We start from the raw sequence: 6000 nt of genomic DNA, 5'->3' as shown, positions 1-6000 counted from the left end.
AATTTGCTTGGGTTCACCTTCCTCCTAAGCCCCTCCGATGATTGGATTTGACCTTTAATTTGTTCCAGAGGAAGCCTCCCTTACATTCTTTGTTCTTCTCTATCCCCTGTGATTGGGCTTTGTAAAATGAGACTAAATATTTCTGCTACAATGGTGGGTCTGTTAACCACCAACATCAGTAAATGCTTAAGGTCCTCTTTTAGCCATTCGGTGGAAGGTGAACCGCGGCTACCTTTCGTCTGACATCTGGGTATCTAGAGAGGGAAACGCGAGAAGACGTATGGTGATAATAACCACACAGTGACAAACAAATCCAAAGCCAGCGGCCTAAGACAGCCATAGCTGTTTATTATACATGTTATATACGCTAAACCATCATGAACAGACACACAGATGAAATGAGAGTTGCCCACTTACAGAGTTCTGCGTATCTTGGATGGTCTTGGAAAGTCAATGACATGTAAACAGTTTGCCTTGGTAAGATCCGAATTCTGAGAACTGCATCAAGGTGGGGTGGGGTGGGGGGGTTCTGCATGTACAGAGACATGATGGGAACAGCATACTGTGCAAGCCCATGAGCAGTTCAGTAGAGGTACATAGAAATAATGCAAGAAACACAGATCAGTCAAAGCACAGAGACGCCTCCCGTGGTCTCCCAGACTGCATAGAAATCTGTTGCTGCTGACGTGACCATCCTTTGGGGTACAGCCTGCAAATGTAGGAAAACTGGGAACATAAATTACTGAATCCACATGCGTGGCCTGTGGAACTAGTCTTTTTGACAGGGACTTTGATCCAGGATCAAAGGGATTGCCCACACTTACTTAAGAAAGACAACATAAAGAAAAGTTCGACCTCCCTAAATATGTGTTGCTAATGCGGTACCAAAAACTGAAGTTGGCATTTGGCCAAAAAGCTAATACAAATATTTGGGTCCCTTGTGAAATACTCAGGATTAGCCAGACTAGCATTTTGGTTGACTATTACCGCTTGCACAATTACATTAATTCAACAGCCTCCTACACTCTCTGACCCTTAGTGACCTGCAGGGTACTAATAACAAAGCAATAATGTGGTCTAGCAGGATTCCCATCTCTGCTCTGGCTGTGTTCGACTCCTACCGAATCCTTTGTATGGGTTCAGCCAAAACCATGAATACGTTGGCATCTGAGTTCATGGTTTATAAAGGCTTGGCAAACTGTCATAAATCGACAGCCAATCGGAGTCCAGATGCGGACACCGAACCCCCTAGAGATCCCAGAGAAAGGAACACAAAAACAGCCCCATGGCCAGTTTCCTGATGGATTACATGTGGAAACAACAAGGAAAGGTAAGGGAACTCGGCTCTTGATCAGAGTCCCCATATATGAAAGAAACAAGGTTAAGCTGACGTGCACATGATTCTGCAAAACGAATTTGTACACAAATGAAGATAGATAAGCTCACTTGAGAGAGGGTTCGGGGCTGTGTAAACCATTGGCATCCACCAACCCTGTTACTCTAGCTGTTCCTTTACCATTTGAAGAGGAGGGAGGGATTGGGAGAAGAAAGCAAGCAGCAAGAGGCACAAACAAATCCAAGGGGAACAAGGGGGGGGGAAGCCTACAAGAATGGAGACTGAGGGCCAGGTTCTCAAAACGTCTTTGTCGTTATCGCATCTCATCATCAGAGCCAAAAAATGCAGCAAGTGAGTGCATCTCGGATGCGCTCATTCAGATGCTCTTTTTCACCCCTTTGCACATACGCACATATCAGGGGCATTGCTGTGTATTTAAAAGCACATCCTGAATTCACAACCGGGATGCACTTTTAAATGCACAGAAGTTATGGTATTTCACCTAAGCCTGCGCAAATCACAACCGGGTCATTTCTGTCTGTGTCATGATTTGTTTTTAAGTGTGACAGCCCCGGTTTAATGTACGACTGTCAAATCTACATTTCTACCCCGCAGAGATAGAGATACTTTTTTGCCTGAGCATTTCGCCCAGACTTGGCCTTCCTGGGCCCGTCAAGGTGAAATGAGCACCCTGCAGCCATGTGGTTTCTGGGAGCTTGTCATACATTAGTCTTGGGCGCACGCCACTGTCCAGCCCCTCTTACAATGGTCAGGTCACCTTTGAGAATAAGAGGATCTGAGCATTTCTAAAAGCAGCACAAACAAAACAAGCACATTCTTTGCAATCCTTTCATATGCTCCACTTTTTGAGACTCTGTCCCTGAAGGTGTACGCTAAGAAATATCTTGCCTGTAGTATCGCAGGAAACAGAGACTCCTCCAGGAAGAGCAGGACTGTCAAACCGTTTGCGGAGAGCAGGATAAAAGTTGGAGAAAGGCATAGGAGTGAGGATGAAGAAGTGCCAAGCAGGGGAACAAGACAGGGAAGGAAGGGAGGAGTCATTTGGATTTGAATCAAGTATTTTACATTTCGATCTGAAATTACTACTTGGGTGTAAGTGTTCCCAGGAAGTGTTTCTGTACAATAGTACAAACATGAGTGGTGAGTCAGTTTATGAGGGTGTGAAATACGCGTCATATAGACCAGGGACAAAACAAAAGAAAAATATCTAACAAACATTTGACTTACAAAGGGACATTAACCTAAGCAAACTAAAATGAAGTACAGTACAAATATACAAAATGACATTACTATGCGCCACTGGAAGAGGTACTGGGGACAGGTAGAAGCTATGGGGGAGATGACAGGAGTTTAAGCTATTTGTTGAAGAGATCCACAGTGGGCGGGCTTTGATTGTGATAGGAAGTGGGTTCCAGTGAAGCGGGCTGAGTAGGGAGAAAGAGAGGAAGAGAGGAAGCAATAGAAAGTACAGGAGGTGTGTGAAACAGTCATTCTGAGTGCAGTGGTGGTGTAGAGGGAATTAGATTGGGTGAATAACGAGAGGGTGAGTAGAAGGAAATACACCAGCCAGGTACTGAGGAGCAAGACCATTGATAGCTTTGACTTCTAGGAAAAGGAACATGAAAAGGGAGCTGGTGTGAATGGAGAGCCAACCAGCATGGTGTCGGTAGATAGAAGTGGGGGAAGCAAAGTTGAACACTTTGTCTAGAGTGAGGAGGAAGTAAAGAAGAATGCTAAGGAGTAGGCATGTACAGTAGTTGGGTTTGCTGAGCATTACGAGGAAGATTAATGTTTTCATAGCGTCGTAAGTAATTGACACATTTTCTAAATGTTGAAATGGTTAAAATGAGCAGAGGTAGTAATGAATTGTTGCAGTCAGAGGTCGCTATCAAAGAGGATCCCAAGGTTGCGAGCCATAGATGAGCGAGCAAAATGTTATGGTGAGAAGGAGAGGGAAGGGGAGTATGGCACTGGAAGACAGGAGATCGATGACTTACATTTTTGAAGAGTTCTGCCCGAGGCAACAGATCACCATCCAGTAACAGATTGAAGTGATACAGTTGGTAATCTTTTCTGGAATGACTGCGGTGTAGAAGGGAAATGAGAAAGATATTTGAGTGTCATCAGCAAAGAGGTGATCGCTAAAACCAAAGGTGGAGATAAGTTTTAATAATGAAAGGGGAATATAGGGTAAGTAGGAGAGGTCCCAGGAGTGATCCTTGAGGGATGCCATCAGGTAGCGTGGCAGGTCAGAGGTTTATGAGTTCCTGGATATCTTAAAGGAGCAACCTTTGAGGTAGCAGGCAATCCAGGCAAGATCAGATTTGTGAAACCCAATGTCCTGGAGAGGGTGCAGGTGAGTGGAGCAGTCAGCAATCGCAGAGAGGTCCAAAGGAACAGCTATAGAACAGAGTTTGGAATGGTGAGCATCAGTGAGAAAATTGAAGACCAGATTGAAGTGGATTTCCAAGTCCATTATCCTCAAAGTACTTGGGGATCCCATTGAGGGCCACTCCTCAAGGACCTTTGAATAATATGAAAGGAGGGAAACAGGGTGAAGGTTCACCGGAACATTTGGGGCAAAAGAGGTTTTCTTCAAAATGCGTAGGATAGTTGCAGAGTTGAAGGAAGCAGGGAAGAGTCCAGTGGAGAGAGATTTTAAAGAGCTCAGAGATAAGGGCAGGTGATTGAGACTAGTGGCCTGATTCACTGAACTGTTTTTATAATGGTGCAATCCCATAGGAAAAAGTTATTTGAATCGGGCCCTAAGTCTTTGATCATTTGAGGAGCAAACAGTGCGATAGGAGGGCAAGATCACGTATCTACAATAAAGATATTTTAAATGCAAAAACAAACATAATTTGTGGATACAAATCTTTTGGCAAAACATATTTAAAAGAACTATGTAAGGTACATATAATCTTTACTTGACCAAATTTCTTCATCTAACATTAGATCTTCCCAACATTTCCATGACGAGTTAGCTAAAATCTTTCAGAAGAAAGGTATTAACACTCTGTCAAAATTGCAATATAGACTGCAACAGTTAATCTTATCCTTCTATTTTATGTAAATTTACCACATGTATCAGAAAAAGAGCTCCTAATCGTTTTCAAATAGAAACCCTTACAGCTCACCTCAGGACTTATGTGAAGCCAAGGTAATAAAATCCCTCTCTAGCATTAATAAAATCCCTCTCTAGCATTAACCTCCTGCCACACTGGACAGTTTGTTTAGACATGCCTTGGTCTTTCAGCCTTAAAAAAAGAAAGGAGAGAACCCCTAGACCTACCAGGTTTCCACCCGACATCAAGATGTCCTTTAATCAGAAAAATTGCAGAGTGATATGATAACTGTCATGAATAGGTGCGTGAAAACTGCTGCCATTGAAAATAGAATATGTATTTCATGTTTGTAGTATCTGAGCAAAATGTACAGTACATTTAAGAAGGAGCCTTTTCAGGTATTTTGCCTACTTTTGTCTTTGTGACCTTACCTCTGGGAGAATTGCTTCTTTATGTATCTGCCTTGCTATGTCCATGATTCATAAATCCTTTAGAAGCAGTGCCCCTTCGGACCACCATGTAGGAAGGATCATGGCCCATGCCAGTCTCCAGATCTACCCTAGTTTCACCATGGGATCACCCAGGGATATGTCTCTGCATTAGAAACTGGGTCCAGATCCTAATGCATGAGAACACAGTACAGGAATTGTCCTCTGGCGGATCTGCAGGTCTGTGCTAAGCAAGGCCCTATCTGGGACAAACTAAACATCAAACTCTGATCACTGCAGACCATCACAATACAACTGGCAAAACACATGAAGTCTGCTTATATTTATGACTGGTAAGTCCGGCTTGCAGGCTGGATACAGCAATGAAGCAGTGAACACTTCAGTGGCGGACAACATCAGTAGTAAGGGTGATTGTGGCCGTGTCAATATGTTGGTATTATTAGATTTCTCAGCTGTGTTTCACACCGTCAACCACACCATCATCCCCGGTTGATTGCTGCGATTCTTCTTCCTTTCCTGTATAAAAGCAAGATGACAATCAGTGGGCAGGGATTCTTTTGAATCTAGCTCTCTGAAGAACCCCTACGGCGTTCCTCAAGCATCTGCCATTTAGCCACTATTACATAATTGCTACTTTCAATCCCTCACAAAACCTCCCCATAAACTCAGTGTGCATTATACATATTCTGATGACTCCCCAACTGTAGTGAATTTAGATGGGACGTTATCTTCATTCGATATGGCTAGGGCTGGTGTTATTAGCTGGATGAATTATATGCACCTAAAATGCAATTTGAGCAAAACGGAATTTCTTTTATGTGGTTTTCACTTGTCTGAGCGGAATTTCCTTTTTGGCCCGATACTTCCGGTATGCCCCCAAATACGGTCAATAAAGTTTGCAATATAAGTATTGCCATTGATAGTCAAGTTTCCCTTGTCCCGCAGGTAAAGAAGGTGGTTGGCACCTGTTTCAGTCAAATTCTTCAACTAGGGAAACCCGTGCATTTATTTCCCTACATTCTGCAAGTTCAGTTGACACATGCATTTGTAGCATCTCTTCTTGATTACTGCAATTGGATCTTTGTGGGTCCTCACTTGCACCAAACAATAGAGCCCAATTCACAAAGGG

The sequence above is a fragment of the Ambystoma mexicanum genome, chromosome 3p, assembly GCF_040938575.1.
Source record: "Ambystoma mexicanum isolate Mex_15411 chromosome 3p, UKY_AmexF1_1, whole genome shotgun sequence".
Classification (NCBI taxonomy): Eukaryota; Metazoa; Chordata; class Amphibia; order Caudata; family Ambystomatidae; genus Ambystoma; species Ambystoma mexicanum.
Note: the sequence above shows the minus strand (reverse complement) of the source record.